At 40.7% G+C, this 20381-nt stretch overlaps 1 long non-coding RNA gene across 1 annotated transcript in view; it reads left to right on the plus strand.

The window, feature by feature from the left end:
* The window catches only part of LOC138990714 (uncharacterized), a 49774-nt gene that overhangs the window by 5902 nt on the left and 23491 nt on the right, over positions 1 to 20381 (plus strand). Inside the window, exon 3 of the long non-coding RNA XR_011466803.1 lies at positions 987 to 1052. This is a non-coding gene — a long non-coding RNA (uncharacterized lncRNA). The remainder of the gene's footprint in view (positions 1 to 986; positions 1053 to 20381) is intronic.

The following is a 20381-nucleotide window of genomic DNA, read 5'->3' on the forward strand; positions in this document are numbered from 1 at the left end:
TTGTTATTATTATTACAGGTGCTGTACAAGGCACCAATCTTGGTTTGGGGCATTCAACAGTGAACCAGACAGATGTGGCTTCTTGCCTTAAAACACACAGTTAATGGAGGAGCTAGAATCAGAAATAAGTCTGTGTATTTCTAATTAACACAACTTGCATTGGTCAAGTACTAGCTCTGGACCAGGCCCTAAGTATTTCACCTACATTAAGTCTTGAAATCTTCCCTAACTTTAGTAAGGAGGAACATGTCTTTCCACTCCTGATGTCTCCTTCTGTGTGGTGGGAGCTCAATAAATGAAATAATCCTGGCTCCTCTCTCGACATCTGAGTCAGGAAAGAGTAACAGCTCATGAGTAGCCCAGCACCTCCCCTTCTTTAGGACTGAGCGGTCCTGAAGGGAATGTTCTTTGCTCCTTTGGGCCCAAAGACGAATAGGGCAGAAGGAGGCCTTTTTCGGTCTTGTGAGCAGGAAGAGAAGTCTCATACCAGGGTTTTAAATGAGGTAGCTCTCTGTCAGATATCAGCCTTCTCATCAGTAAAATCTGTCAGTATGTACTCAAGAGAGAAGCATTTCATAAAAATGAGTAAGTAAGCAAGTGCATACTCTCATATTTATACCATCTCAAACCAACCAGGTTCTCTCCAGCATGCATATCTATGCCTTGTGCTCTGATCTCATCTGCCACAGCATCCAGGAAATAGTACCTTAAAATATTATCCATATAACCTTCCAGGATCATTTGGCCCAAACAGCAGAACACCTTGCACAGCAGCCTGGACCTGTTACAGACGGTACATTAACCATCATATCTTCTAAACAGATTTGGTCCAATTTCCTCAGTTTCTAAATTGTGAGGGTTTGTGGTTGGACTTTTTGGGAGACAGAACGGTAAGATGATAGAAACATGGGATTTATAGAATTAGAAGACTAAGATTTGACTCTCACCTGGGTAACTCTAACTTTGAATCTCTGTTTTTCCTCTAGATAACAACACAGATTGTCTTACTGAGCTCACCTGATTGTTTGAAGCCCTAAGAGGAAAAGGAATGTGTAAGTGCTTTATAAACTGTAAAGAACTCTAAAAACGTTAGTTGTTTTATAGGCTTAAAGGGCAATCTTTTAAATCATAGTTCTTATTTTTCCTATGGATTTTAAGCTTTACTTTATACAAAGGTGGTTGTAAGGTTTGGTGATTCATAGTGCACTAGATGGTTATTATTCAAAGGCTGAAAACCATGCTACTAAGCTCTCCCATCTTCCAACCAAGATTATTCACTTAATTAATGTAATCAACAAATAAAAACCTCTCTTGCATTGCTGTCTACATTTTAAACCATTAGTCTTCTGTATTACATAATGCTTCTCTCAGTGACTTCCTTTGAATTTTGAGCAGATTTGTAAAATCCTTGCACAGTAGGAAGGAGCAGTGGTACACATAAGAACTGGAGTGGAGTTGGGGAAGGATAAAAGAAAGGCTGCAAGGAGGTGAAAGACAGAGAAGGGTCTGGGCTGTACATTTCAACTAAAAGTACTGATAAGGAAACAGGAGGGGGCAGAAAGTCACCAGGAACAAGGGAACATGGGTTCCAAGTAGCACCTTTAACACAAATTGTTTAAAGGTTTGCTCCTTCTGATCAGTCCACCAAATCTCAACCTGAAAGTCAGAAGAAATGGATTCCAGTCCTGCCTCTCAGACCATCTGTGTGACATTGGGTATGTAATTTTGCCTCCTGGGATCTCATTTTTCATAATCTACAAAATGAAAGTTTTAGACAAATATTCTCTAAAACCATTTCCACAACAAATATTCTGTAATTTTAGCAGAGAGCCCATGAATTCCCTCCTCTTTCAACATTTAAGTCTTATCTTACTCAGGGGAAAAATTATCTTAGAAATGTGGTAAGTAGTTGGGATATATGTGTGTGTGTGTACAGGCTAATGGTAAAGTTACATCACAACATCATAAACCAGAGAGAAGCATTTCATAAAAAATGAAAACAAAGAGTAATTAAGCAACTGTACACTATCATATTTGAACCATTTCTTGTATAAGCAAAGGAACTTCCCAAGAAGTTGTTCCAGTTATAATTATATTCTGATATGTTCGCAGTCCATTTTAAAAACTGTTGAGCATTACAAACACTACTTGCAATATTAATGAGTACACACCAGCCTAAAAGCATAGTCTTCTTGACATTGCTTTAAGTCACTAAGAGAACAAATAAAATATGTACAATAGTTGTTAAATCCTCAAAACAATGCATTTTCTTCTTAACTGTGGAGGACAGACTCTCCATGTTTTTCTGTGTGGTGATAATTCTGTTCACTGCGTAAGTGGTAGTGGTGGTGTTTTAAGTGCTAAGTCGTATCTGACTCATTGTGACCCTATGGACTGTAGCCCGTCAAACTCCTTTGTCCATAAGATTTCCCAGGCAGGAATATTGGAGTGGGTTGCAATTTCCCTCTCCAGGGAATCTTCCTGACCCAGGGATCAAACCTGTGTTTCCTGCTTGACAAGCGGATTCTTTACCACTGAGCCACCTGGGAAACCCTCACTGCAAAAGCAGGTTTAAGCAAAAGGAATAGTATAAAAAGTCCAGCTATATGACCTCAGGCATTAAAAACAAAATGGTTTGGGGAGGGGATTCACTGAATCAGTATTAATCTTTATGAAAATCTGGTGGAATCAAAGGTATTCCTGTGTCTTTCATATATTTCAATAAACAGTTAATGTCTTTGACATTATATTTGTCTATTATAAAATGCCAGGGCTTCCCCAGTAGCTTAATGGTAAAAGAATTTGCCTACAATGCAGGAGACATGGGTTCAATCCCTGGGTTGGGAAGCTCCCCTAGAGAAGGAAATGGCAACCCACACCAGTATTCTTGCCGGGGAAATCCCATGGATAGAGGAGCCTGGCAGTCTACAGTCTATGGGGTCGCAAAGAATTGGACACAACTTAGCATGCACATACATACACACACACAGTGAATAACATCTACCTATATCACTTTGCTGGAGAAGGCAATGCCACCCCACGCCAGTACTCTTGCCTGGAAAATCCCATGGACGGAGAAGCCTGGAAGGCTGCAGTCCATGGGGTCGCTGAGGGTTGGACACGACTGAGCGACTTCACTTTCACTTTTCACTTTCATGCATTGGAGAAGGAAATGGCAACCCACTCCAGTGTTCTTGCATGGAGAATCCCAGGGATGGGGGAGCCTGGTGGGCTGCCATCTATGGGGTCGCACAGAGTCGAACACGACTGAAGTGACTTAGCAGCAGCAGCATATCACTTTGCAAATGTGCAAGGATATCCGATAAATTTCTAGACTTACTTGAAATTACTCGGTCAAGGATATACATTTGTGATTTTAGCAGATATTGCTGGAGACTTTTACATTGCCACTTCCCTGCTCCACTCCCTAAGAAGTTGAAAATTGTTGCAGTGTAATGACAGATGTTACTTACTGACAATGGCAATGCTTGTTCTCCATGTTAACGGTATAGAGGCAGAAAAAATAGAAGCATCACACCCCCTCAGCTTCTTTTGGTCAGTATTTCTGATTTATGAAGGAGAGAATCCATTTGACCAGGCTTATCATGTCCAGCCAAGCCTCAAGGTCTCCCAGAGTCACTAGCCTAGGGTTGTTTACCAGCCTTGGGTCACATGCTCAACTAGAATTCAGTCTTGTGGCTTAGGGTCAGCCTGATGAGCCTGGGGCTGCCTCTCCAGCAGGGGTTGTGGACAGAACAGGCTCTCTTCAGAAGGAACCTCAGCAGGCAGATACTGGAATTAGGACATCTACAGGGTGACTGTAATTCCAGTTTTCCCATGAGGGTCCCAAGTTAGGTCTATGGTTTGGCATCATTACCAACAGTTTTCTCTTCCATGGTTAAAAATGCCCCAGTTTGTACTATAACTTACTAATATTGAATAAAGTTGGGCAGTGCTGTTCATATTATGTTGAAAGGAGCCTGGGGTTTGTAAAGGTGCCTGGGGAGAGAGTGTAAGAGGGAAAGGGAGATACCAAGCAGATGGGACTAGGGCCCCATTGCCACTGTTTAATGTGACTGGGAATTTAAACTTGTAATAAATAAGCATATTTTTATCTAATAGGAGTTAGACGGTTCTCAAAACTTAAATCACTTGTCCTGTCTCTCCTGACACATGTGTGCCACTGGGCATTTTCTCCACCAGAATAGACCCTTGAAAACCTGTCAAGGCAGTAATCCCTTGACCTCTGCAGATATAATATCTGCACTTACCTAGTGATTTGACAGTGCAGATGGGGCCCGGCCTTAAACTAATGGGCCACTCGTGGCTTTTAACAGGAGCTTCCTTAGCAGTACTTTAACCCCACGCGGAGTCAGAACACGGAGTCTGGTCTAGGTGAGAGAACGGGCGCAAGTGACACTCTGAGTTCAGTTCAAAGATGCTACACTTTGATTTACTTCCAAAGCAGCATGTAAGCAGTGCAAAGGATAGACATGAGGTAAGGCAGATGCAGCTGTCCAGTGCCTCCTTTGTTTTTCACAGAGTCATCACAAATTTGTTCGTCTTGGCAGCCTGAAGAGACTGAGATGTCTGGGAGGTCAGGGGAGCCCAGAAGTGTGGGCTCAATATCTTTCATACCTCCAGACACGTTAGCAACCAGAAATAATTTATGCTACCATATAAGGCAAAAATGTAGTTACTCAGTAAGCCATTTCATGCAGGCTAATGTCCAGATTCCAGACCTTGAAATGCTTGCTGTGCCCAGCCTGGGGCAGTTGCTCCTTATCTACACCTGGGCGGCAGGGTGTAGGAGTTTTCCACTTATTTTGTAGGCAGGCCCGGCCTTGGTCTACCACAAACATATTTAGCCTTTAAGTTCTCAAACAAACTCTTGGCCTTCTCCTGAATTAACACAGGCTAAAGGACATCTGTGTTGATTCTGATCATCTATCTCTGTGGGCAAGGCTTTCCATTTTGTTAATCACCGTGCCTCATCTCTTGCTGATTACCCTTGATTGCAAAAGCCCAGTTCTTCAATTGCTGCCTGATTCTCTTTGTCCTTCAGAACTATTCCTTCTGGGAAACAACTCATCCCTTACACACATGCAACTCTCATCATTTTCTCCTCATTTAAAATGTTTATTCTCTCTACTTTGGTTTCCATCACAGCCATATGCATCTTCTTACCAGCTATTCCAACAGTCCCATGGTCTTTGTACTCTCTGGACAAAACAGAGTCAAGAGGTTTCATAAAGTACCCCCACATCTGTGCACAATCACAGCAAACATGGCAGTGACTAAAAAATGGCCACTGAAAACTGATAATATCATTAGTCTGTACCATGCTGGACAGATGAAATTTTGCTATGGAGCATAGTTTTGTTTAAATCTATGAAAGTACATTGGTTTAAGCTTCTTAAATAAAGTAGTTTCCTTTCCTCTTTCTCCTTGTTTCACTTCTTTCTTCCTTTTCTCAACCTCTCAACCAAAGATAGCTTACGATCTTTTGTGGAGTCCAAAGAAGCTGATTATGGCTTGAAGGATGGAAAGAAAATGAGTAAAATGGCCAGTGAAAACAGGGAGGCTGCAAAAATAAAAAGGGAAGAAGGGTGGAGTAGATCACTGCTAACTTGGATCTCCTACATGTCCATAAAGTTAGAATTTAATTTGTATCAGTTTGCAAAAACAAACACAGGTCCAGCTCCACCCTGCCAGCCCCTCCCAACAGGGAAAGATTATATTATAGAAGGAATTATACTAAGAGAAGATTATATTTTCCACACACCAGTATTAGGCTTGGCTTTCTGACTTGCTTTGACTAAGGAAATATGAGTAGAAGGGACACGTGACTTTTAAAAGAGATTGCATAGTTCTGCCATTGCTTTCGGAGAAGGCAGTGGCAACCCACTCCAGTACTCTTGCCTGGAAAATCCCATGGGCAGAGGAGCCTAGTATGCTACAGTCCATGGGGTCGCTAAGAGTCGGACACGACTAAGTGACTTCACTTTCATTTTTCACTTTCATGCATTGGAGAAGGCAATGGCAACCCACTCCAGTGTTCTTGCCTGGAGAATCCCAGGGATGGGGGAGCCTGGTGGGCTGCCATCTATGGGGGTCACACAGAGTTGGACACGACTGAAGCGACTTAGCAGCAGCAGCCATTGCTTTTTTCTCTGCTCTAAAATGACCAGTGTGTCACAGGTAGTGATTACTCCTTCAGTCCAAGTCCCAAAATAAAAGTGACATGGAATAGAACATGAATGAGAAATTAAATCAAAAAACAACTTTTGTTGTTGTAAACCACTAGACTATCGGGATTTCATGTTATTACAGCATAATACCTTGACCTAATTGAAGAGACATTCATTCCAGAAGGCAGAGAGAACAGAAGTCGGGATGTGTGGGAGGGGTAATATAAGTCAAGGAGATTGTGGCACAACGAGACAGGAGATTAAGGTGCCAGTCAGACTCCAATGAGAACAATATAGGCTCTGACAGGAAGATCCAGGATCAGTTCAGTTCAGTTCAGTCGCTCAGTTGTGTCCAACTCTTTGTTACCCCATGGACCGCAGCATGCCAAGCTTCCCTGTCCACCACCAACTCCCAGAGTTTACTCAAACTCATGTCCATTGAGTTGGTGATACCATCCAGCCATCTCATCCTCTGTCATCCCCTTCTCCTCCTACCTTCAATCTTTCCCAGCATTAGGGTCTTTTCAAATGAGTCAGTTCTTCACATCAGGTGGCCAAAGTATTGGGGTTTCAGCTTCAGCATCAGTCCTTCCAGTGAATATTCAGGACTGATTTCCTTTAGGATGGACTGGTTGGATCTCCTTGCAGTCCAAGGGACTCTCAAGAGTCTTCTCCAACACCACAGTTCAAACGCATCAATTCTTCGGCGCTCAGCTGTGTAGTCCAAATCTCACATCCATACATGATTACTGGAAAAACCATAGCCTTGACTAGATGGATCTTCGTTGGCAAAGTAATGTCTCTGCTTTTTAATATGTTGTCTAGGTTGGTCATAACTTTTCTTCCAAGGAGTAAGTGATCAATCCAGAATCAGAGGAACCAAATGGAGCAAACCTGTACAATGACTTTCCTTCAGGAGATAGGAGGAGAGAAAAAGGACATAAAATTTAGAATATACTGAATAACAAAAATAACGTATGCTTACTTGTCTACAGGGTAGAAATGAAATAGATTTGAGGGATAGGACTAAGTGAAACTCCAAGCCTTTTCTTTCCTCTGGGCCAAGTTTGACTGCCTGTGGTATGATTGAAAGCCCCAGATGAAATTCTTAATGTATCCCACAAAAATCTCTATGAAGAAGGGCCATTTCAGAGAGAAAATGGGAGCTGCAGTAGGTCAGGTTCAGCCTACTGCCTGGGCCCAGTTCCTGTGGTTAGATACAAACTATGGAGGTTGCAGGTCCCAGGCCCTGGATTGGTGTACAGCTCATGGGGAGGTGCATTTTAGGGCAGTTTTTTACTTTCCTATATTCTTCATTTCATATGGGTTTCAGATCCAATTGATCTTGAAAGCCAGGATTCTAATTTCTCTCAGGAGCTGAGAGAAGTTGTATTTAGAGATAGGTTTTTCCCACACATTGAGGATTATTGTATGCAATCATCATTGTGTTGCAGGAAAGAGCCAATTCTAACTCCATGATGGATGGTTTCTTTGACTTTAACCTTTGTTTTTCATTGCTTTTGTTATTGTAATCATACATAATGACCTGCCTCATGGAATCATGCCCCACTTCCTGCAGAGATTAACACATCCCCTCTCTGAAGTTGGCCATTCCAGGAAACATTTGCAAGATAACAGTCTTTAAACTCTGCCCCTTCTCTGTCCTATAAAAGAACCTGGCATCTAGATCTCACAAGATGGTTATTTTGAGACATTAATCTGCCATCTTCTTGGTCAGCCACCTCTCCAAATAAAATTGTATTCCTTGGTTCAACACTTCAGTCAGTTCAGTCACTCAGTCATGTCCAGCTCTTTGAGACCCCATGGACCACAGCACGCCAAGCTTCCCTGTCCATCACTAACTCCCAGAGCTTGCTCAGACTCTTGTTCATTGAGTCAGTGAGACCATCCAACCATCTCATCCTGTCATCCCCTTCTCCTCCTGCCTTCAGTCTTTCCCAGCATCAGGGTCTTTTCAAATGAGTTAGTTCTTCACATCAGGTGGCCAAAGTATTGGAGCTTCTGCTTCATAATCAGTCCTTCCAATGAATATTCAGGACTGATTTCCTTTAGTATGGACTGGTTGGATCTCCTTGCAGTTGAAGGAACTCTCAGAGTCTTCTCCAACACCACAGTTCAAAAGCATCAATTCTTCAGTGCTCAGCTTTCTTTATAATCCAACTTTCACATCTGTACATGACTACTGGAAAAACCATAGCTTTGACTAGATGAACCTTTGTTGGCAAAAGAATGTCTCTGCTTTTTAATATGTTGTCTAGGTTTGTCATAGTTTTTCTTCCAAGGACTAAGAGTCTTTTAATTTCATGGCTGCAGTCACCATCTGTAGTGATTTTGGAGCCCCAAAAAATAAAATCTGTCACTGTTTCCATTGTTTCCCCATCTATTTGCCATAAAGTGATGGGACCAGATGCCATGCTCTTAGTGTTTTGAATGTTGAGTTTTAACCCAGCTCTTTCACTCTTCTCTTTCACTTTCATCAAGAGGCTCTTTAGTTCCTCTTTGCTTTCTGACATAAGGGTGGTGTCATGTGCCTATCTGAAGTTTTGATATTTCTCCTCATAATCTTGATTCCAGCTTGTGCTTCCTCCAGCCCAGCATTTCTCATGATATACTCTGCTTAAATAAGCAAGGTGACAATATGCAGTCTTGACATACTCCTTTACCAATTTGGAACCAGTCCATTGTTCCATGTCCAATTCTAACTGTTGCTTCTTGACCTGCATACAGATTTCTCAGGAGGTAGGTAAGGTGGTCTGGTATTCTCATCTCTTGAAAATTTTTCCACAGTTTGTTGTGATCCACACAGTCAAAGGCTTTAGCATAGTCAATGAAGCAGAAGTAGATATCTTTCTGGAATTCTCTTGCTTTTTCTATGATCCAACAAATGTTGGCAGTTTGATCTCTGGTTCCTCTGCCTTTTCTAAATCCAGCTTGAACATCTGGAAGTTCTCAGTTCACGTACTATTGAAACCTAACTTGGAGAATTTTGAACATTACTTTGCTAGCATGTGAGATGAGTGCAATTGTACGGTAGTTTGGACATTCTTTGACATTGCCTTTCTTTGGGATTGGAATGAAAACTGACCTTTTCCAGTCCCGTGGCCACTGCTGAGTTTTCCAAATTTGCTAGCATATTGAGTGCAGCACTTTTATAGCATCATCTTTTAGGATGCCTCAACGCCTAGCCCTTAGGTTAATTGGTCTGTCTTGCAGCAACCAGACCAAACTTGGAATCAATAACAATTGTTTTATGAGTGTTGTCAACATTGTTGCTGAGATAGATAACTCCTGCCTGTACCATGTACAGAGTATGCGGTCACAGTCATACATACAGCCTAGCTCTCTGGGATGCAGGAGGGCAGTATGGTTCTCAGAGCATCAGCATCCCCTGGAAACTTGTTGAAATGCTAATTCTTGGGCCTCATCCAACAGCTACTGAATTTAAGATTCTGGAAGTGGGGCTCAGTGATCTGTACTTTAATAAGCCCTCCAGGGATTTGATGCACACTTAAATTTGAGAGGAGAAGGCAATGGCACCCCACTCCAGCACTCTTGCCTGGAAAATCCCATGGACAGAGGAGCCTGGTGGGCTGCAGTCCATGGGGTCGCTAAGAGTCGGACAAGACTCAGCGACTTCACTTTCACTTTTCACTTTCATGCATTGGAGAGGGAAATGGCAACTCACTCCAGTGTTCTTGCCTGGAGAATCTCAGGGACGGGGGAGCCTCGTGGGCTGCCGTCTATGGGGTCACACTGAGTCGGACATGACTGAAGCGACTTAGCAGTAGCAGTAGCAGTAAATTTGAGAACCACTGCCTTAGTGGAATCAGTCTGAATAACAAGCATGTAGTCTTTTTCTCAAGGCACATCTTAATAGTCCCAGGCTAACACTCGGATCAATGCCACACCCTCCTCTGATTTTATTAAATGATCATCCATTCCAGGTTGCCAGCAGGCCTCACTATCTTCATGCATCTCAAAGTGGAGGAGGTGATGGGTAGGGCTCAGGCCTTCTTATAGTGTTGTACTGAGCACCTTAGCTAGCATCTCTTGGGCCTGTCCAGCTTGGATCTAGGTCGGCTTTGGGAGACATAGACAAATATAACTTTCATTGATTTCTTGTCTCCTTTTGCATAATGTCCACATTAGACTAAAGAGGCCACTGATGAAATCTACACTCTGAGGTCAATATTATCTCCATTTCCACACAAGAAAACAGGTCTGTGGAAACTTTAATAACTTGCCACAACCATAAGGTTAGTAAATGATGGAGTTGGGTTTTAAATCTAGTCAAACATCAGAATCCACTGGTAAATTGTTTGGAACATTCCCAGGTGCATACTTTAAGAATCCTGCTCTGAAAAATACTATGTACACTGATTTAACAGCAAATGTCAAAAGTGCCCTACTCTTGCATTAACCTGTTGTCACCAGTCATTTGCTTTCCAAAATAAGGCAATTGACTCAAACATTAATAAATGAAGATATATTGATAATTCTAACTTCAGTATAGATGTATTGTTATTTCTCTTAAACTATTTGCTCGGTAAAATTTCTGCCAAACTTAAGGGCAAGAGATGTTGACTTCTACTGAACTTCAAGCTTTACACAGCTCCCCTGGGATATCTAATAGGCCACTCACACTGAACATGTACAAACAGAACTCTTCATTCCTCTTCCACAAATACTTCCTTCCCTGATCCTTCCTATCTCAGTAAATACACCATAGTAGTGGTCATTTTTCATTCCACTCAAGCTCAAGTGTCATTTTTCATTCCACCCTTTCCCATATATGTCTACCTCATCAGCATGTTCTGGGAAGTTCTACTTCAAAATGTATTCTAAATCTATATACTTTTCCGTTGCTACTGCTACCATCTTGTCCAAGCCATCACCATCTCTTGCCTGGATTACTGCATTCACCTCCCAGACAGACTTCCTGTTTTCACCATCCTACCTCCTAAAATCTGCTTTCCACACATATTCTGTGTAAGCTTTAAGTACACTGGCTTTTGTCACTCTCAAGTGTAAATCTTCCAGAGGTCCCCCATGGCATTCAAAATGGAATCCAAATTCCTTCCCATGGCTCTGAAAGGCCTCACAGGATCCAGCCCCTGATGATTCCCTGACCTCATCTCCTCCATGCTCACCCTTGCTCACCTTCCTCTGCCCCTCTGGCTACCTTTCTGTTCTTTAGCAGGGCTGTCTCTGTGGCTCATTGCTGCCACAGGGCAGTGATGCTGTTCCCTCTATCTGCAAACTTCTTTCTTGGGATCTTCACTTGACTATCCAAGATACCAGCTTTCAATTCTCAGAGCAAATGTCAATTCCTAAGAAAAACCTTCTGTAACCACCCTATCTGAAGCAATGCATCTCTACCCCATCACAGTACCCAGTTATTGCCTTCACAGAGATTCAGAACATGCACCTCCAAACACACTGCTTTGGCGTATTTATTATTTTGAGCTGAAGACAATTGAGAAACAGCAGAGGCAGCAAGGGTTCTCTGCTCTTCACCCTTTCTACCTAAAAGCATGGCATAAATTTCCAGTGAAAAAGATCTCACCCTGGTATCAAGAAAAATAAAACATTCTTATCTGGAGATGAATTGATACCAAGATGAATCTGCACAAATAAATCTTATTATAATAACCTTTCCCTTCCATTAGGTCCTCTCATATTTTTCCTAGTCACATTTTCACAATTTACTACCTCTAGAAACCTAAACCCTTTCCTTTTCTAGTTACTTTTCCACAATTTATCACTCTTTGTTAAAATGGTGTATAAGCCCCCATGTCTCACCGCTTCTTTACGGTTTTACCTCTTTCCTCTTTAAAGCCCCCATACCATATAAAAATATGAACATCAGATAAAATGTGTATGCTTTTCTGCTTAATCTGTCATTTGTCAGACAGGTCCAAGCTACAGATCGTAAGACAGTAGAGGAAGAGTTTTTCCTCCTCTATGATTGCAGTTACCTACCAAAATCTATATTGTTTATCCTGGAGTTGGTGATGGACAGGGAGGCCTGGGCGTGCTGCAGTCTATGGGGTTGCAAAGAGTCGGATACCACTGAGCGATTGAACTGAACTGAGCTGATGTTTTGTTCAATGTCATCCCCACTAAAATGAAAGCTCAGTGAAGGTAGGAAATTGTTTGTTCTGTTTACTATCATATCTATAGGCTTAGCACATAGTCATGCCCCATAAATGAATCTCTACAGAGGGGATATAGTTTAAGTCCCAAGGAGAGTGAGATATTTGAGAGAGAATATTGAAGGGAAAGTCCCACTAACTGGCCACCACTGATAGAACTGTTTGTTTCTGGTCCTGAGCACAAGCTACTACCCTAATAGAGCATTTACTAAATGCTCAGGCAACAGATCTAGTTTAAAGAGAGAAGAAGACAACTATGAAGATTTGAAGGAGGACAAAGTAAATGGCCAGGAAAGAGCATTGTAAGGCACACAGTAAGAAGTCTAAAAGTAGAAAAAATACCAAAGAACAAAAGCTTAATTTTAAAAAGCAGTTTTAGCAAAGAATCCTAGGGAGAGAAAAGGGATGGAGCAGCAGGGGGATACCATCAGGGAGAGAAAGCAGGAAAAAAGAGAAAGACAAACACAGAGAGGGGATGGAGAGAAATTAGATAGTAAGCCATATTCTGTTCAACAGTGAATTCAGACTAACTCAAGTTTGAAGCAGGGACATTTGCTGGGTTGACAGTGATAACAACCCTCCACCAATAATAGTGGGTTTGCCCAGGTTTATCACAGTTTCTGATGGCCCATGATGGCCTTTTCAGGTTTCATGTGCCTGCTGACCCTTCCCATGAAGAGCCTGCTGTGGTTGATCTGAGGTGCCGCTACTAGAATGGCAAATTAATAGAAATTTATGTAGTGTGTGCTACTACAGTGATGCATCTTCTCTGGCAATTGCTAGTTTATTAGCCATGAAGTACCTATAAAATGTTTGTGTAGGGAAGTATCAAAGCAGAAAACAAAGTGATTAAAAAAAAATTTTTTTTTTAAATTTATTTGGCTGTACCAGTCTTAGTTACAGCACACAGGGTCTTCAGTCTTCATTGCAGCATCTTTTTTTTTTAGTTGCAGGATGCAGAATTTAGCATGTGGGATCTAGTTCCCTAGGCAGGGATTCCAGGGATTGAACTCAGGCCACCTGCATTGGAACCTCAGAATCTTAGCCACTGGGCCACCAGGGAAGTCTGAAATGATTTTTTAAAACATGAACTTTTGTTCACGTTTGAAAATGTATAAGGTGATACAGACATAGACACACACACACATATATGGAGAGAGCTTCATAAACTGACATAGAGACTGTTCTAAATAATCATTTCTGCTTTAAGCTAATATTATAGGAAATTTTTGTGTTTCTTTTTAAAAATTGGTTTTTAGAAAAGGAATGTCACAAAGGAAATTATAAATAGAAAATTGTGCAAAAATAAATTTGATGATAAGTTCTCCCCTTGTCAAAATAGGCCTGGGATAAAAGGAAATGAATTTGAAGAGATTTTAAATTGCATCATCTCTTTCTCTCTAATCCATTTTCATATCATTTGATGTCACTAATGTCACTATATTATTAGTGTAGTGGAATTAGTATCAAACAGCCCTATATTTGCATTCCAACTCTAGTAGACCCTTGCTGGGTGAGTCACATAATCTCTCTGAGCCAAGTTTTTTCCATCTATAAAATGGTGACCATAGGATTGGTAAGGATGATGTAAGATAATATGTATAAAACATCTGGCACAAAGTAGTGTGCTATGCACAGCCCTAGTGATTATTACTAATTACATTCATATGACAAATGTTTATCATGTGCCTTTGGTAAGGTAGGCATTGTTCTAGGTGCTAGGGATAGATATCAGGGCTACCTGTGGGATTTTACACAGATAATATACAAAGCAAATCCAAAGACCATCATTCAAAAGAATACTGTACCTGTGAGCTAGGAGCATACAATCTTGGGAGCCATACTTTGTTATTCTAACAGTGGAAAATGGGTAAATCTTACACTCTCATGAAAGGAATAATGTTTATTATTATGGCTTTACATTTTATAAAATCCCTCTCATTCGTTCACCCTAAGAGTAGCTATTTAGTAAACCAATAAGTGCTGTTTCAGTTCAGTTCAGTTCAGTCACTTAGTCGTGTCTGACTCTTTGCAACCCCATGAATCGCAGCACGCCAGGCCTCCCTGTCCATCACCAACTCCTGGAGTTCACCCAGACTCACGTCCATCGAGTTGGTGATGCCATCCAGCCATCTCATCCTCTGTCGTCCCCTTCTCCTCTTGCCCCCAATCCCTCCCAGCATCAGAGTCTTTTCCAATGAGTCAACTCTTCGCATGAGGTGGCCAAAGTACTGGAGTTTCAGCCTCAGCATCATTCTTTCCAAAGAACACCCAAGGCTGATCTCCTTCAGAATGGACTGGTTGGATCTCCTTGCAGTCCAAGGGACTCTCAAGAGTCTTCTCCAACACCACAGTTCAAAAGCATCAATTCTCTGGAGCTCAGCTTTCTTCACAGTCCAACTCTCACATCCATACATGACCACAGGAAAACCATAGCCTTCACTAGCCAACCTTTGTTGGCAAAGTAATGTCTCTGCTTCTGAATATGCTATCTAGGTTGGTCATAACTTTCCTTCCAAAGAGTAAGCGTCTTTTAATTTCATGGCTGCAGTCACCATCTGCAGTGATTTTGGAGCCCAAAAAAATAAAATCTGACACTGTTTTCACTGGTTCCCCATCATTTCCCATGAAGTGATGGGATCAGATGCCATGATATTTGTTTTCTGAATGTTGAGCTTTAAGCCAACTTTTTCACTCTCCACTTTCACTTTCATCAAGAGGCTTTTTAGTTACTCTTCACTTTTTGCCATGAGGGTGGTGTCATCTGCATATCTGAGGTTATTGATATTTCTCCCAGAAATCTTGATTCCAGCTTGTGCTTCTTTCAGCCCAGCGTTTCTCATGATGTACTCTGCATAGAAGTTAAATAAGCAGGGTGACAATATACAGCCTTGATGTACTCCTTTTCCTATTTGGAACCAGTCTGTTGTTCCATGTCCAGTTCTAACTGTTGCTTCCTGACCTGCATACAGGTTTCTCAAGAGGCAGGTCAGGTGGTCTGGTATTCCCATGTCTTTCAGAATTTTCCACAATTTCTTGTGATCCACACAGTCAAAGGCTTTGGCATAGTCAATAAAGCAGAAATAGATGTTTTTCTGGAACTCTCTTGCTTTTTCCATGATCCAGCAGATGTTGGCAATTTGATCTCTGGTTCCTCTGCCTTTGCTAAAACCAGCTTGAACATCAGGAAGTTCATGGTTCACATATTGCTGAAGCCTGGCTTGGAGAATTTTGAGCATTACTTTACTAGTGCGAATTGAGATGAGTGCAATTGTGCGGTAGTTTGAGCACTCTTTGGCATTGCCTTTCTTTGGGATTGGAATGAGAACTGACCTTTTCCAGTCCTGTTGCCACTGCTGAGTTTTCCAAATTTGCTGGCATATTGAGTACAGCACTTTCACAGCATCATCTTTCAGGATTGGGAATAGCTCAACTGGAATTCCATCACCTCCACTAGCTTTGTTCATAGAGGTGTTTTCTAAGGCCCACTTGACTTCACATTCCAGGACGTCTGGCTCTAGGTGAGTGATCACACCATCGTAATTATCTGGATCGTGAAGATCTTTTTTTGTACAGTTCTTCTGTGTATTCTTGCCATCTCTTCTTAATATCTTCTGCTTCTGTTAGGTCCATACCATTTCTGTCCTTTATTGAGCCCATCTTTGCATGAAATGTCCCCTTGGTATCTCTAATTTTCTTGAAGAGATCTCTAGTCTTTCCCATTCTGTTGTTTTCCTCTATTTCTTTTGAACTGATCGCTGAGGAAGGCTTTCTTATCTCTTCTTGCTATTCTTTGGAACTCTGCATTCAGATGTTTGTATCTTTCCTTTTCTCCTTTGCTTTTCGCTTCTCTTCTTTTCACAGCTATTTGTAACGCCTCCCCAGACAGCCATTTTGTTTTTTTGCATTTCTTTTCCATGGGGATGGTCTTGATCCCTGTCTCCTGTACAATGTCACGAACCTCATTCCATAGTTCATCAGGCACTCTATCAGATCTAGGCCCTAAATCTATTTCTCACTTCCACTGTATAATCATAAGGGATTTAATTTAGGTCATACCTGAATGGTCTAGTGGTTTTCCTACTTTCTTCAATTTAAGTCTGAATTTGGCAATAAGGAGTTCATGATCTGAGTCACAATCAGCTCCCAGTCTTGTTTTTGCTGACTGTATAGAGCTTCTCCATCTTTGGCTGCAAAAATATAATCAGTCTGATTTCGGTGTTGACCATCTGGTGATTTCCACGTATAGAGTCTTCTCTTGTGTTGTTGAAAGAGGGTGTTTGTTATGACCAGCGCATTTTCTTGGCAAAACTCTATTAGTCTTTGCCCTGCTTCATTCTGTATACCAAGGCCAAATTTGCCTGTTACTCCAGGTGTTTCTTGACTTCCTACTTTTGCATTCCAGTCCCCTATAATGAAAAGGACATCTTTTTTGGGTGTTAGTTCTAAAAGGTCTTGTAGGTCTTCATAGAACCATTCAACTTCAGCTTCTTCAGCATTACTGGTTGTGGCATAGACTTGGGCATAAACATAGTGCTGTTTCAGCAGTTACCAAATATTCAGTGCTATGCTAGGTGGAATAGGCAATGTAGGAGTAAGAGGGCTTGCCTTATATCTGAAATTGCTGCTGCTGCTAAGTCGCTTCAGTCGTGTCCGACTCTGTGCGACCCCGTAGATGGTAGCCCACCAGGCTCCCCCGTCCCTGGGATTCTCCAGGCAAGAACACTGGAGTGAGTTGCCATTTCCTTCTCCAATGCATGAAAGTGAAAAGTGAAAGTGAAGTTGCTCAGTCGTGTCCAACTCTCAGCGACCCCATGGACTGCAGCCTACCTGGCTCCTCCGTCCATGGGATTTTCCAGGGAAGAGTACTGGAGTGGGGTGCCATTGCCTTCTCCATATCTGAAATTAAGCAGTTTCAAATTCATTTGAGAAGTCGAGATACAAAAAATGGGGACAGATTATATTTAAGTACTAATTTGCACAGGATAATTAAGTACAGACAGATCTCACCTTGCTTCGAGTGTAGAACGTAAAAATGACTATGCAAGCTGAAGCCGTGCCAAGTGATCTTCTTAATCAATGGGAAATATTATGATTATTCCAAGACATTTAAAATTTTCTCTGAAAACATTAAAAATCCTCAAGTCTCCTCTTAAATGTATAGGAAAAAGAAAAAAGTAGTAAATACAGTCTGTAAACTATAAAGCATTAGAAATATTGAGGATTAAAGTATTTTATTTCTTTGTGAAAGCCACATCAAGAGTAGTTTCAACTGTACTTATAGTCTTATCATATAACTTGCTATAAATCTTTTCCATGCATTGGCAAAATTATCATTTCTGTATAAGTTTGGATGAGCTTCAACATTTTATCCCTTGCATGTTCACTGTTGTGAAATGTATCCAAGAGCTTTTTAATATGACGCGTCTTTTCCTGGATTCACTTCCTCTGGGACTTCACACCCACCCTTTTCATCACAACCACTTTCCTCTTTAATGTCATTAGTTTGTTCACTAGGTGCCTCTGGCTGCACATGGAGAAGGGCTCACACTGCAGCAATGCCAACATCACCACAGTCTGTTATTTCTTCTATAATTCCATTCACACTGGATTCAGATTTTACTTCCAGCATTATCTCTTTCTGTACTTGGCTGCACTTTCCTCATTGTTGATCAATTCCCTCTTTTGATTAACCATTTCTGTAAAATGTCACAGAGGTTTATCTCTCGGAGACAAGGAAGCAGGGCAACTGCACACTTTACTATCTCTGTGATAAGAAAAAAATCTGGGTGAACTGAATAACAGATGCAAGGTGACCATACAGGCTTTGGAGGAAGTGATGTGATTAGTCATGGATCATGATGTACATCTGTTATTTACATAGTGATTGGTGCACTGAAGTGTTAGGAACAAAGTTTGTACTTTATGCACTTACAGTTAATATACCATAGAGCATGCCGAGTAAGATTTGAACTGTGTTATTGAGGGCCTAGTATTATTAATTAATGTGTAATAGCTGAAATCCACACATATCGAAACCATGTAGAAGACCTTCTATTCTACGTATCTTTGTTAGATTTCAGAGTATATCAGTAGAAAAATATGTTCTCATGATAGAAAGCTATCTCATATGTTACAACCAAATTGGATTAAACACGAAACGTTAAGGGTAATACATGAAAGTGTTAAACGTGTACCTTTAACGTAAGTAAAGCTAATAAATCTCTACTAAGTCACAGATTAGTACACCTAGTATAGAGTGCCATGGCACCAGAGGCCAGAGTTCAGTGGTTGGTGGTGTTTTCTCACACTTTATTCCACCTTTTTTTCTCTTCTACTTTTACCTTTTTGTTTTCCTTTTCTCCCAGTTGAAATTCAGATACAATTAAATGTAATATATTTTATTGAAAATAGCAACACAGAACCTAATTTATATAAAAGTGTTATAGCTCTCTATCTCCCTCCTCCTTTTTACCCTTCTAATTGATCTTTCTATCTGCACCCAGATAATGTTTTTCTACTCATAATCATGATGAAGTCATTATGAAGTAGTGGAAAGTGGAATGATTTTTTTCGTGTTCATATTTGTACTATGTTCAGTGTTTGAATTCTTCATGACAAGCATTGATGAACATGTTAATGGCTACAAAAGCAGTAGCGATTTTCCTCAAAATCAAAACAATGAAATTTGAATGCATTGTTAAAAATAATTGAAGGAAATCTTCTAGAATTTTCCTCACTGGCCAAGCAAAATTTATGAGAATTTTTCTGAGGCAGGCATAATTTGGCATTTTAATGGGAAAATAGGTACTTGATCTTTTCCTCTGTACTCATATTATGAACTTGATTCTTCTTAAAGGAACTGACAATAGCCATGGTTCTTCCTAGAAAACAATCAACTGCTTATTCTTTTAACTCTCTGCTGCTCTGCAAAAGTTATTCCTCTAACTGTAAAGATCTTACCAAACTTCTTTGTTGTTGATAAAATTGTAAACTCCATGAGAACAGGGACCATATCTTCTTCATTCTTGTACATAGGTACTGATAAATATTTGTGGGTATAAATGTTTTAAAATTTTTTTCTTAAAATATAGAATCAGTGCTTTGCTATATTAAGAGTAAAGAGCTGGTTTAAAAGTCTGCCTAAAATTTTGTTTTGTTTTGTTTTCAAACTCAGAGCTTTCCAGTTCAGGACTATCAACCTTCCCAGACTGTATAGAGAGGCTGAAGATTCTAGGAAAACTCTCAGGTTTACATTCAAATATTAAGAAATCATCAATGTGGTGGTGATTTAGTCGCTAAGTTGTGTCCAACTCTTGCAACCCCATGGACTGTAGCCTGACATGCTCCTCTGTCCATGGAATTCTCCAGGCAAGAATACTGGAGTGGGTTGCCATTTCCTTCTCCAGGGGATCTTCCTGACTTAGGACTTTAACCCAGGTTTCCTGTATTGCCGGCAGATTATTTACCGACTGAGCTATGAGGGAAGCCCAATCATCAATAGTAAGTGAAAATGAGAGAGAAGCCATATGAGTCTGTTTTACATTCCTTTAAATTTTGCTCCAAATAACACTTTTTTATAGTAAAACATATTAGTGTTTATTATTAATACATTGATTAGAATAGCTACGTGTTTCTAGCACACTATTTTTTCCCCATACCCTGGTTGACAGATGGGCTTTGTGCTTTTGTCCTTGGTTGAGCAGATCAATTAAAAAAGAAGAACAAACACCTAGTTACACTGTATTCTCAACCTTACTATGGATAAAATCAGGATTGAGGTTTTTTAAATCTGTTTCTCTTCTTTATACTACCTCCTGGGAGTTCTGCTTGTCTATTAGCCTCAATTTCTATTGAGACAAAGAGTAGTTCCAAACCTCTCTCCTGCCCTGCTCTGTCACCTCCAAAGCCTCTTTCATTTTATATTTTTTGTTGTTTATAATAGATGTCTCATGATCCCCTAAGAGTTAGTATCTTGATAGAATTCTCTCCCTTCTTAATCACCAAGGCCACT

The sequence above is a fragment of the Bos mutus genome, chromosome 1 (assembly GCF_027580195.1).
Source record: "Bos mutus isolate GX-2022 chromosome 1, NWIPB_WYAK_1.1, whole genome shotgun sequence".
Lineage (NCBI taxonomy): Eukaryota > Metazoa > Chordata > Mammalia > Artiodactyla > Bovidae > Bos > Bos mutus.